A 14,909-nucleotide genomic window follows, 5' to 3' on the forward strand; every position below is an offset into this window, starting at 1 on the left:
TCCACAGCAACCCAGGAGGGTTGGGGTGTTGGTCACCATAGCTTTATAATTGCTGATGCATTTGCTTGAATGTGCATCCCCAACTGTCCCTGTGGGGAGAAAAGTTAACCAGAATTGGTCCACATGTTGCCCTTACAGCGCCAGCAGCCCTGGTTAAAATCTCACACTCTCTTTAAGGAGTCCGTACGCTCTCCCCGCATCTGCGTGGGTTTCCTCCGAGTGCTCTGATTTCCTCCCACCCTTCAAAATGGGTACGGGGGGCTGTCAGTTAATTTGGGTGTAATTGGGTGGCTTGGAGTTAAATGGCCAGAATCGGCTGTAAATTTAAATGTAAATTGGTGGGGAAATGGGGGTGGTACCATCACCAAACAAAGGCCCCGGCCATGCTCTCTTCTCCCTACCAGTCCGTATGTGAGTTTGAAAATACTAATCTCCAGATTCAAGGCTGGTTTCTTACTGGCTGTGATCAGACTCTTAAATGGGCCCCTTGTTGGCAAAAGATGACACCTCTGCTCCATCCAAATTTTCCCTACACCCCTCATTTTCTGTTTTTATTTTAATTTAGACATACAGCACAGTAACAGGCCATTTCGGCTCACGAGCCTGCGTGGCCTCATTCACACCCCATTAAACTACACCCCCCCTGTACATTTCAAACAGAGGGAGGAAACCAGAGCCCACACAAACACAGGGGGAATGTACAAACTCATGACAGATGCAGGATTCGAACCCTGGCCCTGTCCCAATCGCTGGCGCTGTAAAGGCGGTTGCGCTAACCGCTATGCCAACCATGCTGTAACACAATGCTCTGCAGTCTTTGAGCTATTGTAACACCAGACCCCGCACTTTTGTTTAATTATGGGTTGATCTATCTGGACAGCATGCAGAATGATACTACTCTTCATGACACATGACAATACTGGATATACTTGTGTAAAAGTCGGGCCCCCCCCTCCTATTTTTGGCCCAAAAATCTGGTTTTCTCCATATATCGCGTGTAAAGGTCGACCTCCTTCCCCTAATTTTGGCCCCGGCCACCTGCTCATCCGAGCTCCCGATGCCCTGACCCGGACCCAGCCACCTGCCTGCCCATCGGAACTCCCGGCACCTCCCGACTTAATCTCGCCTCGGCGGCCCCACCCGCCCACCCATCCAAGCTCCTGATCCTGAGCGACGCAGGTGCTTACCATGGTCAAAAGTAGTGCACAGGTAATAGTCCCCCCCAATTTAGCATTAAAAAAATGGTCTTAAAAACTGGGTTTTTACCCAACTATGCAGTCGTGCGTCACTTAACATCTATGATACGTTCTGTGAAATGGGATGTTGTGTGAACACCATATTATCCGGATATGTCCAATCAGAGAACATGACATGGTGGACATATCCAGATAATTGCTTTCTTTCAATTAAATCATTAACTCATACTGATTTCAATTTGCAACGTAAATATATGCGTACCATGAATACAGAAATAATGGATAATGTGTTTTAAAGTCATGCGTCCATGAACGTTAATGCGGTTGGACATTAGCATTACATGACTGTATATGCAGTAATCAATTCAATCATAGAACATAATGCAGCAGAGTACAGGCCCTTCGGCCCTCGATGTTGTGCCAACCCATATATTCTTCCCTTTAAAAAAAAGTACTAAACCCTCCCTACCCTGTAACCCTCTATTTTTCTTTCATCCGTGTGTCTGTCTAAGAGTCTCTTAAATTCCCCCAATGTTCCAGCCTCCACCACCATCCCCGGCAAGGCATTCCAGGCCCCCACAACTCTCTGTGGGAAAAACTTACCCCTGACATCTCCCCTAAACTTCCCTCCCTTCACTTTGTACAGACGTCCTCTTGATCCTGCCCTGGGAAACTGGTGCCACCCTGTCTATGCCTCTCAGAATCTCGTAGACCTCTAACAAGTCTCCTCTTATCCTTCTTTGCTCCAAAGAGAATAGTCCCAGCTCTGCTAACCTTGCCTCATAAGACTTGTTTCCCAATCCAGGCAACAGCTTCCACAACATGACCTCTCGACTCTTGAAATCAATCCCCCTATTAATAAATCCCAGCGTCCCATAGATAACTATTTCATCAACCTGTTCAGTGATCGATACTCCTACTTAGTGTTAACTTTGCACTAAATGAAAACTGCCTGACACCAGGTTCAATTCCCACTCTGGACACTAAAGCACAAAATTCTAATGTGAAATCAGAATCAGAATTTATTGACACAAAATTTGTTGTTTTCCGGCAGCATCACAGAGCAAATATTGCGATAAATTACACTTCAAAAATAAATAAATAGGAGAAAGTGAGGCCGTGTCTGTGGTTCATTGTTCATTCGGGAATCTGATGGCGGAGGGGAAGTAGCTGTTCTTGTGCTGGTGGGTGCTCATCTTCAAGTTCCAGGACCTCCCTTCCTGACGGTAGCAGAGTGGAGAGGGCACAGCCTGGGTGGTGGAGGATCCTCAAGGATAGAGGCTGCTTTCTTAAGACCAGATGTTGGGGAGTGTGGTCTCGCAGACGTCTTGCTCAGCTGTAATATGATGTTCCACTCCTCTTCCCCATATCAGTGGCGGTGACATCTTCCAAGGGTGCAAGGGGTGCTACGGAATTCTTTCCTATTGGCCCAGACTGTCTGCTTTGTTTAAGGGCCAGTCAATTTAAATCAAATTTATTGTCATCCGATTGCCCAAGTACAACCTGTCAAAACAGTGTTCTCTGGTCCTCGGTGCAAAAACACGCAGACACAAGACCACACGTAACACACAATACGTAGGCAGGACAAGTATTTGTAAATAATTTAATAATTTCCCATGAATATGAGAGTTTCGGAGGGTCAGTCCGAGCAGCTCCTTTGATCGTTCAGCGTTTTCAATGCCCCTGGGAAGAAGCTGATCCTCAGCCTGGTGGTGCTGGCTCTGATCCTCCTGGATCTCTTCCCTGACGGGAGCAGCTGGGGAGGTTGAAGGTGGTCCTCAACGATTTTGCGCGCTCTCTTCAGTCAACGATCCCGGACAATCACGTCAATGGGGGAGGAGGAAGACCCCAGTAATCCTCTCTGCCGCTCTTGTGGTCCTGCAGCTCAGCCCCTGATCCATTTCTCGGCAGCCACCGTGCCACACTTCGATGCAGCCTGGCCAGGACACTCCCTGTAGACAGGACGGTGGCTAGTAGTCTCGCCCGCTCAGCCTTCCTGACTGTCGCGCCTTCCTGACAAGTGAGGAAATCTCTCTGTTGACCGAGCAGGGATCTGTGGGATTTTGGGGGTGGTGCTGGAAAGAATTAGGGCTTTCAGAAAGAAAAATAATCAGAAGGTTATGGAGAATTAGAGGCAACATCCAACAGGCTCTTCAATCCATCAATTCTGCTCCAATGATCAAGCAACTCATTTATCATCCTACCCTAACCCATGTGATTCTCCTGTATTCCCAACTACCCTCCACCCCCCACCCAGATTCAGAATCCAAATTTTTTGTCATGAATATGTCACAAAATGTGTTTTGTGGCAAACATTTCTATAAACCACCTTACAAAAATAAATAAAGATAGTGCTCGAAAAGTCAAAGTGAGGATGTGTCTGTGGTTCATTGTTCAATCATGAAGCTGATGGCAGAGGGGAAGAAGCTGTCCGTGTCCTCGTCTTCAGGCTCCTGGACCTTTTCCCTATGGTAGCAGAGTGAAGAGGGCATGGCCTGGATGGGTGGGGGCCTTTGAGGATCGAGGCTGCTTTCTTAAGATGCCGCCTCTTGTAGACGTCCTCGATGGAGTGGTCTGGTGCCCGTGATTCACAGGCTGAGTTCACAATCCTCTAGAGTTTTTAATTCTCCCGAGAGATTGCACCTCTGTACCAGACAGGGATACAACCTGGCCAGAATGCTCCCCGCAGTCCACCTGTCGAAGTTTCCGAGAGTCTTCAGTGATGCACCAAACCTCCTCATTGATGTGGAGGCTCCAGGTCAAATCATCAGAGATGTGACCCCCAGGAATTCACCACTTACTCACCCATGAGGGGTAATTCTCATTAGCTGATGAACCCGCTTGCCATTGGAATCTGGGAGGAAACCCGTATGAAACAATCAGCAAAAAAAAAAATTGCAGAAAATCAATGGGTATAAAAATCATGAAAGTTTAAAATTGCCATTCGTTCGCCAATCCACGCCATTCGCAATCTCAGGCAACTGGAAATTTCACTTATCCAGCATTACCGATCCCCCAGGGGTCTTACTGTCTATCTAGAAGATTCCCAGCCTTCTAAACTCCGGTGAATGCAACCCCAGGTGACTCCATCTCTCCTCATCAGCCAACCCACTTCAGTTCTGGAATCAACCTGTTGATCCTCCTCTGCACCTTGTCCTCCCTCAAATAAGGAGATCGGAACTGCGCATAGTGCTCCAGGAGCGGGCTCACCAGTATCGTGTATAGTACCGCGTAACCTCCCTGCTCCTCAACTCAAATCCTCCAGCGACATCCCATTTGCCTTCTTGACAGTCCGCTGCACCTACAAATCCACCTTTTGCGATTCACGCACAAGCCATTCGCAGGCATCAAAACCACGGTACAATTATTCACAGTTATCATCTGACCGCCAGCTTTTCTTTTCAAATTGGGTGACTTTTTCAGGATCTGCACATCCCTGTCCCAGCCAGCGTTTACTGACTGTCCCTGACTGCCCCTTGAGAAGGTGGTGGTGGAGAGCTGCCTTCTTCCTTCCAGTTGGGGAGGGAGGGCCGGGATTCAGATGATGGATGAACATCGGCGCGTTTCCAAGTTGTGGGTGTGGGCTAGGGACCCTGCTGACCCCATCCTTCTCGGCGGGAGAGGTGGCAGATTTGGGAGGTGCTGTCGGAATAGCATAGTATATATAACTACAGTACAGTACAGGCTCTTCAGCTGACTCATATATACATACCCAAGAAAAACTAAACCCTCCCAACCTCTTAACCCTCTATTGTTCTTTTGTCCACGTGCCTAAGGGTCTTTTAAATGCCCCTAATGTTCCAGCCTCCACCACCACCTCCCTGGCAAGGTATTCCAGGCCCCCCACAACTCTCTGTGTGAAAAACTTACCCCGGACATCTCCCCTAAACTTCTCTCCCTTCACTTTGTACAGACGTCCTCTGGTATTTGCTGATCCTGCCCTGGGTAAAAGGCGCTGTTGTCTGCCTTATCTATCAGCTCTCATAATCTTGTGGACCTCCATTAAGCAAACCTCTCCTCCTCCTCCTCTGGTCTAGAGAGAAAAGTCTCAGCTCTGCTGACCTTGCCTCATATTTTCCAATCCGGGCAACATCCTGGTGAGTCTCCTCTGCCCCCTCTCCATAGCCTCCACATCCTTCCTGTAATGGGGTGACCAGAACTGAACACAATACTCACCAGAGATTAGTAGAGTTGTAACATGACTTCTTGACTCCTGAACAATCCCCCCCCCCAATTAATGAAGCCCAGTCTACCAAACTGCGCGGCGACCTTGAGAGGTCTATGGATTTGGGTTCTTCTGTTCTTCCACACTGTGAAGTCTCCAACGATTAACCCTGTCCTCAGCCTTCAGGTTTGACCTGCCAAAATGCATCACCTCACACTTATCCGGGTTGAACTCCATCTGCCATGTTTTCTGCCCAACTCCGCACCCTGTCTATATCCTGTTGTAACCTACGACAGCCCTTCAACCCTGTCCACGACTCCTACAACCTCCATGTCACCTGCAACGTCATTGCCATGGATTTGGCACTGATGATTGTGTTCCCTTTTGAGGAATAGTTCACCACCTGATTGTAGTTTAGGTGCATGAGGTGTTTAACATTTAAATTTCTGAGGGGATTGATACCGAAGTGTTTCTTCCTCTAGATCATACAATTAGAGCACAGAAACAGGCCACCTCGGCCCCTCTAGTCTGTGCTGAGCTTTGGTTGACCAGACCCACTGACCTGCACTCACTCCATAGCCCATCATCCCTCTCCCATCCAAATTTCCCTTAAAAGTTAAAATTGAGCCTGCGTTCATCACTTCAGCTCATCCCACCACTCTCTCTGTGTGAGGAAGTTCCCCCTAAACTTCTCCCCTTTCAACCTCAACCCCTGTCCTCTGGTTTTTATCCCACCTCCCCTCAGCAGGGAAAGAGACAACCTATATTTATCCAGCCCCCTCATCATTTTAAATATCAAATCTCCCCTCGTTCTTCGACGCTCCAGGGAACAAAGTCCTAACCTTTCCCTGTAACTCAGTTCCTGAAGTCTGGGCAACATCCTAGTAAATCTTCTCTGCACTCTTTTGATATCTTTTGATATCTTTCCTGTAGTTCAGTGATCAAAACAGCACACAATGCTCCAAATTTGGCCTCACCGATATCTTTACCTCAACATCCCAACTCCTATACTCAATACTTTGATGTTCAACCCTTTTTTGGCTGTGACCCCACCCCCCGCCCCCCCCAGGACTCTGCTCAAAGCTAATGGGCCCCCATCCCTGTGAAGCAGTCATGTTTTGGTTTCTTCTGTGATTCTCCCAACTACATAAAAAAATTAATGTTACGACATAGATAAAAATTTACATTAATGATCTAGATGAGGGGATTGGATATATCTCCAAATTTGCAGACGACACTAAGCTAGGAGGGGTTGTGTGCACTGAAGAGGGGGTCAGGAAGCTCCAGTGTGATTTGGATAAATTGGGGGACTGGGCAGATACATGGCAAATGCACTACAATGTCGATAAATATGAGGTTATCCACTTAGGTAATACAAATCGGAGGGCAGATTACTATTTGAATGGCAATAGATTGGGAGATGGGGAAGTGCAGAGAGACCTAGGGGTACTGGTGTACTTGTACACCAGTCTCTGAAGGCGAGCATGCAGGTACAGCAGGCGGTTAAAAAGCTAAATGGTATGTTGGCCTTCATATCAAGAGGGTTTGAGTATAGGAACAAGGATACCTTACTGCAGCTGTACAGGGCCTTGGTGAGACCACACCTGGAGTATTGTGTGCAGTTTTGGTCGCCTTATCTGAGGAAGGATGTTCTTGCAATGGAGGGAGTGCAAAGGCAATTCACCAGGCTGATACCTGGAATGGCAGGAATAACATGAGGAAAGATTGTGCAATTTGGGATTGTACTCGCTGGAGTTTAGAAGATTGAGAGGGGATCTCATAGAGACATATAAAATTCTGGCAGGACTGGACAGAATGGATGCGGAATGGATGTTACCAATGGTGGGGGAGTCCAGAACCCAGGGCCATGATTCAAGGATAATAGGTGGGAGAGTCCAGAACCCGGGGCCATGGTTCAAGGATAATAGGCAAACCATTTAGGACTGAGATGAGGAGGAATTTCTTTACCCAGAGGGTGGTGAAACTGTGGAATTCATTGCCACAGAGGGCAGTAGAGGCAGGTTCATTGAATATATTTAAGGGGGAATTAGATATATTTCTTCAGTATAAGGGAATTAGGGGTTACGGAGAGAAGGCGGGACGGGGTGATGAACTTTAAGATCTGCCATGATCTCATTGAATGACGGAGCAGGCTCGAAGGGCCAAATGACCTACTCCTGCTCCTATCTTCTATGTTTCTATGACAGGTGAAAAGAAAACAAGGCTTTTACTTAAATGTGCTGTGGCCTCCAGGGATCCACAGGGCCCTCTGTTGAGGATGGCCGTCCCAGAACAGAGTTTCTAGACCTGGGGGGTGGGGGGGTTAGTTTCCTGATGAGAAAAATGGAGGTTGAGGAGTCCCTGATTGAGTTTGTTGTTGAGGAATCCGATGGTGAAGGGGTAGCGGCTATTCCTGAACCTGGTGGTGTGAGCCTAGGGGCCCCTAGACCTCTTTCCTGATGGCAGCATGTGCTGGGTGGTGTGGATCCTTGATGCTCTCCCTGCCGATGTTCTCGAGGGTGGGGGAGGTGATGCCCTGGGGCGTGTCCACTACCTTTTGGAGGACTTTCCACTCAAGGGGGGAATCAGTGTCCCTGTCCCGGACCAGGATGCAGCCAGTCAGCGTGCTTCCCGCCACACCTCTGTCGAAATTTGCCAGGGGTTCCCTGATGTCAAAACCCAAACCTCCGCAAACTCCTGCTGAGTGTATTTCTAATGTCCTTCATCTAGAAGAAAGCAGGGACTGGGGGGAGAATTGGGCAGGTGCCAGAGGTGAAGTGTCCATTCCAGATCCTTGACTGTTTGACCTGACTCCCAGAGAAGAAACTCAGCGTGTTTTGTCAATACAAGTGTTGCACTCGTACTACGACCTTGGGCAGCCAGGCAGTAAAGCAGTTGTAGTGACATGGACCCTTGTTCCTTGTGGATGTTTTCTGAGTTACTGCCTAACCAGCAGATTCACATTAGCCATTTAACCAAGGGAGGATGAATAGCCCAGGGGCCAGCATTCACTGTCCTTGTTGATTGCCAAGAGCTTCACAAAACACGTTCCTAAGCCGCTGAAATTTGCCTACTGTCATGGTCGCTCCACTCAACTCAAAAACATCAACTCATACGTTACGAGCCCAGGGGACCCCAAAACCCAGCAGCAATAGATATTCACTAAGACAAGTGGATATTTGAACAAAAGTTGCTTTTATCTTTAAACATTAAAGCAGAATCACACTTTAACTTATCAGTATTGACTTAACTTAATCCCCTTCTAATTCTAAGCGCACGTGTGTGTAATGTTCAGAAAATTCTTTGATTCACAGTCCAATCTCACTTCTCATTCCTCCAAGTTCACTGGTTGCATGCAATTCTTAAACTGTGTACAGAATTTAACATTTATAAAGTTCACCAGGCTTTGGTGCTTGAAAGGTAAATGAAAGGTTCTTGTCGGTTTTCAGAGAGATTTGTTGTACACTGGACATTCACAACTGATTCATTTTTAATCAGCCACTCAGTGTCTTGCTGACGAAACTTGCCCCCTCAGGGTTCTCCAGATGATAACGTCTTTCTTTCAGGTAACCACCTTCTTATTTCTCTTATTCCAAGTGAAACATTAGACAGCCAGTCCTCTCCTCTTGCATGAACCACAAGGGCTTTGACCAGGCTGAACTAAGCTTTCACAACCCACCATTTGTTACACTATAGAACTGATCTGTGTGTGTGTGTGTGTGTGTGTGTGTGTGTGTGTGTGTGTGTCTCTCTCTCTCCCTCTCTCAGAGAGAAAAAGTCTCTAACTCTCTCTGCTTGCAAAACCACATGACACTCTTAGAAAAGCAAGTTCCTCTCCAGACAGTCTGCGGCTCCAACAAGCTCTTTCATCTGTTGCCTTTTTGTAAACAACAATCCATCAGTGAAGTCACTTGGGCACTCTCCAAGGCTCTTGCAAAGGCTGTTGGCCCCGATATGTCTAGCATTGGGCAGAGCTCCAGTATTTTAAATAAGATCTGTTTTAAAATGTTTGTATGTGACCTACACTAAAAAAAACCTTCCCCAGTTCATCTCCCAAGAACATATCTATATTCTGTCACACATACATAAGGCTGCTCTTCATTGACTACAGTTCGGCCTTCAACACCATCATTCCCTCAGCGTTGGTCAAGAAGGTACAAACTCGAGGCCTCTGCACCCCCCCCCCACCCCCGCCACTGGATCCTTGACTTTCTCATCGGAAGACCGCAGTCAGTACAAACTGGAAACAGCTGACAATCAACATAGGCGCACCCCGTGGGTCTGTGCTTAGCCCACTGCTCGACTCACTCTGCACCCACAGCTGTGTGGCCGGGCACAAATCCCACGCCGTCTATAAATTTGCCAGTGTCACCACAGCCGCCGGCAGGATCACAGTTGGCAATGAGGAAGCGTACAGGCGGAGGTAGATCAGCTCATTGGGCGGTGTCATGACAGTATCCTTGCGCTCAGCGTCAGCGAAACCACAGAGCCAATTGTGGACTTTGGGAGGAAGTCGGGGGAACACGAGGGGTCAGCAGCGGAGAGGGTCAAGAACTTCCCGGGTGTCAACATCTCTGAAGGTCTGACCTGGGGCCTCCATGCCAATGCCATCATGAAGAAGGCTCGCCAGTGACTATGCTCCGCGAGGAGTTTGAGGAGATCCAGTAAATCACCAAAGGCTTCTGCAGGTGGACCATGAAGAGCCTTCTGTCTGGTTGCATCACTGTCTGGTATGGAGGTGCCAACGCTCAGGACAGGAACAGGAATCTTTGGCAAGGCCAATATCTGCTTTTGCAGAGGGCAACCTGGAGGGTGGACTGTTTTGCCACTGGTCATTGTGGATGCTGGGTCATTGGGTGTGTTTAAGGCAGAAATTCTTGATTAGCTGGGGCATCAGAGGTTACGGGGAGAAGGCCGGAAGGTGGGGTTGAGTGGGGGAACCGACATTTCTCAGCTTTCCCAGCCACAGTCCAGGGATAACTCCGCACTGCCCCTCCCACAGCATGAAGCTCCCTCTCTGCCCCTCCCATTGCGTGGAGCTCTCTCTCTCTCTCCCTCCTGCAGCACAGAGGTCCCTCACCACTCCTCATACAGTGAGGAGCTCCCTCACCATCCCTCCCACCACACATTTAAGTAAAAGCCTTGTTGACCTTTCACCTTGCATAACCCTAGAACAATAGAATATTAAAGCACAGAAAACAGTCCTTTTGGTCCTTCCAGTCTGTGCTGAACTAGTATTCTGCCTGGTCCCACTGACCCGGACCACATCTGTACATACCCCTTCCATCCACGTACCTGTCCAAATTCTTCTTAAATGTCAAAATTGAGCCCGTATTCATCACTTCAGCTCATTCCACACCCCCACCCCTCTCTGTATGAAGAAGATCCCCCTAAACTTTTCCCCTTTCACCCTTAACCCATGTCCTCTGGTTGTATCTCACCCATCCTCAGTGGAAAAAGCCGACCTACATTTACTCTGTCTATCCCCTAATAATTTTAAATACCTCGATCAATCTCCCCTCATTCTTCAATGCTCCAGGGAATAAAGTCCTAACCTGTTTAACCTTTCCCTGCAACACAGTTCCTGAAGCCCAGGCAACATCCTAGTAAATCTTCTCTGCCCTCTTTCTATCTTATTGATATCTTTCCTGTAGTTCGGTGACCAAAACTGCACACAATCCTCCAAATTTGACCTCACAAATATCTTATACAACTTTTACATAACATCTCAACTCCTATACTCAATTTTTAAAAAAATTTAGACATACCGCGCAGTAACAGGTCCTATCGGCCCACAAGTCTGTGCTGCCCAATTTACACCCAATTAACCTACACTCCCTGGTACATTTCTAATGGTGGAAGGAAACCAGAGCCCTTGGGGAAAACCTATGGGAGAATGTGCAAACTCCTTAAAGACAGCGCAGGATTCAAGCCCTGGTCCCGATCGCTGGCACTGTAACGGCATGGCGCTGACCGCAACGCAAACCATGCTGTCCTTTATTTTGATTTATAAAGGTCCATATGCCAAAGCCTATTACAATCCTGTCCACCTGTGACGATACATTCAGGAAATTATGTATCTGTATTCCCAGGTCCCTCTGTTCCACCGCACTCCTCAGGGCCTGACCATTCACCATGTACATTCTACGTTGGTTTGTCCTTCCAAAATTCAACACTTCACACTTGTCTACATTAAATTCCATCGGTCATTTTACAGCCCACTTTTCCAGCTGGTCCATATCCCTCTGCGAGCTTTGAAAAACCTTCCTCGCTGTCCACAGCGCCCCCGATCTAAGTGTTGCCTGCAAACTTGCTGATCTGAACGACCACATTATCATCCAGATCATTGATACAGATGACAAACAACAATGGTCCCAGCACTGATCCCCGAGACACACCACTCACCACAGGCCTCCAGTCTGAGAAGCGACCATCCACCACCACTCTCCGACTTCTCCCGCCCAGCCATTGCCGAATCCAGTTCACTACCTCACCCTGAATACCCAGCGCCTGAACCTTCCTGACCAAACCCCCACGTCGACAACATCCGCAGCCTTTCCTTCTTCATCTTTCCTGTTAAACGCCTCGAGAAACTCTACAAGGTTCGTCCTGGTGCCCATGTATGTTGGGCCCAGCGCCCTGAGGGGCCATTGCCGAAATAAAGGTCGAGAATGGCTCCTGTAGACCACCGAACCTTGCTGCCTTCAATCGCTGATGATCGCCCCAAGATGACATCGCACAATGGTTGCATTGAGTCACGTGAACTCAGCAGTGGCTAGTCTCTTCCCCCCACCACCTCCCTCGCCACCTTCTGTCTCAGCCACGCACTGCCATTCATTCCCTGCTGAAGTTGACCATTCCTCAGTACTGTGGCACTATCAGTGAGGGACGTCGTTCACAGAGACTGGTCCTTGTTAACCCTACACACTTCGAACCAACTCTATGCGTTGGCTCAAGTTCATTTTAAACCAAGGCTTGTAAGTGATTTCCTTTTGGTTTGGTTACTCAGCACCTCGTTTGAACAATTACTCGGTTATCTTTTAACAGCTTGCAGGATCAAGTAGTGTTGAAACTGAGTACGAGACTCCTGTTAGTCATGACAAAATATTGCATAATAGTGAAGGAGAAAGTCGCTCGATCCTGAAATCTCTCAGCAGCTACGCTGGAGTGCGGTGGATCTGGCGAAATAACCACACAGGGCGTTTTCTAGAGTGAATCCAGCGGGTTTACTCCTCATCACCCACGCAGCCTTTTTAACAGCCCAAATCACGTGCTGACGCCGTTGCGCGCTGACGTCGATGCCTCTTGGGAGTTGTAGCGCCACCACCCACCCACCCCTCTCCAGCCCAGAACCAGCAGAAAGGTTTGTCTTGCCTTTTAGTTGGCTGACCCCTCTGCGTTGGCCGCTTCAGTGGAGGAAGACTTGTCCACCTGAGCCGGTCAATAGTGAAAAGACTGTGGCTTTCCTCCAATGCCCCAAAATACAGGCCGGACCCAGTTTGTCTCCCCTCTGACGGTGGGTGGGGGGGGGGGGGGGTTGGAGGGGGTAGATAACGAGCGGCGTCCAATTCGACTTTGTCAAGGAAAAATCGCGCTTCAGCCTGTTGTAACTGCATTTTGGGCCCAGGAAGGAGGCAGCTTCACAGCAACGGCTGCCGAGCCCATGTTTGTCCAAAAAACAACTCGTCGTGAGGGGGGGGGTCACCAATCACGGCCACTGGACACGACAGAATATCCACACAGGGTGCTTCTAGAATGAAATTCTAGAATGCTCTTCATCGCCTGCGCAACCTTTTAAGAGCCACAATCACGTACTCGACCCACACTGACGTCGTCACACGGCCAGTTTGGGATTGTAGTGCCACCATGGTGAGGCCACAGGAGGAACCCAGCTGATCTTGCAGTGTCCACAAGGGGTCATGATATCATTTTGGGCCTGAGCCCTTCCAAATGAAAAAGTTTTCAAGGAAGGGCTCAGGCCTGAAATGTTGGCAAGATTATCTTTACCCCCTGCATAAGAGGCAGGACCAGCTGAGTTGCTCCAGCCATGACCACAATCGCAGTATCTGCGAACCTTCGGGTTTCACACCCCCTCCCCCATTTCCAGCAGCGAGATCATTGATGGAGGCAGAGAAGGGAGGGAGAGAAGGAGAAAAGAGGGAAGAGGGTGAGAGAGGAAGGGACGATGGGAAGAGAGGAGAAAGGAAGGAAAAGAGCTGCAAAAGACAGATGGTGAGAGAGTGAGAAAGAGGGGAAAGGTTATTCTTCTACATCCAAGGATGCAGTATCTTGAGTCCCATGGTTATTTGGAAGACTTTTAACATATGCACTGTGGGTCGGGCTCACTGTGGGAGGAGAGGGCAAGGGAGGTGAGGGAGCTCGGCACTGTGGAAGGGGCTGCAAGAGAGCTCCACACTCTGGGAGAGACAGGGAGGGAGCTCCGCACTGTGGGAAGGGGCTGCGAGGGGGCTCCTCACTCTGGGAGGGGCAGTGAGGGAGCTCCACACCATGAGACCTATTCTTGGTGTAAAGGAGTTACATGTTCTCTCCAGAGCATCAGCTCTCTTGACAGCACAAGTGCAAGACACCCCACGTTGCTGTTTGTGAGATGGTATCGAACCTCCCCCCCTCCCCCCACCGTGGCTGCCAATTCTCCCTCACATCAGTGGCTGCCAACATCCCAGTGGAAATTCAGATTTATTATCAGAGCACGTGCATGACATCACATACAACCCTGAGATTCTTTTCCTGTGGGTGAGGCAGAATTACCATTCATTGGGCATGCAAAGAAAAATTGTACACAGCGAACACGTTAACAAATAAAGAAATGTAGACAAACTAACTGTGCAATACAGAGAGAACAAAAAGAAATTCAATAAAGTGCACAAGTAAGAGTCCTCAAACGAGTTGCTGATTGAGTTTGTCGTTGAGGAGTCTGATGGTGGATGGGGAGCAGCTGTTCCTGAACCTGGTGGCGCGTGTCTTGTGGCACCAAGACCTGTTTCCTGACGGCAGCAACGAAAACAGAGCATGGGCTGGGTGGTGGGGGTCCTTGGCGATCACTGCTGCTCTCCAACGGCGGCGTTCCCCGTACATGTTCTTGATGGTGGGAGAGGGTCTTGCCCGTGATGTCCTGGGCTGTGTCCACTACCCTTTGGAGAGCTTTGTGCTCAAGGGGGTATTGGTGGCCCCGTACCAGACTGCGATGCAGCCGATCAGTGCACTTTCCACCGCACCTCTGTAGAAATTTGACTGGGTTTCTGATATCGTGCCGAACTTCTGCAATCTCCTGAGGAAGTAGAGGCGCTGGCGTGCTTTCTTCACGATGACATTGGTGTGTTGGGTCCAGGAAAGATCCTCCGAGATAGTGACTCCCAAGAACTTAAATTTGCTCCCCCTCTGATCCCCAAATGATCACTTAAAATTTTTAATTTTTAAAAACTCTGGACATACAGCTGGGTAACAGGCCCTTCCGGCCCACAAGCCCGTGCCGCCCAATCACACCCAATTGACCTACAACCCCGGTACGCTTTGAACGGTGCCTCCCC

The sequence above is a fragment of the Narcine bancroftii genome, chromosome 2 (genome assembly GCF_036971445.1).
Source record: "Narcine bancroftii isolate sNarBan1 chromosome 2, sNarBan1.hap1, whole genome shotgun sequence".
NCBI lineage: Eukaryota > Metazoa > Chordata > Chondrichthyes > Torpediniformes > Narcinidae > Narcine > Narcine bancroftii.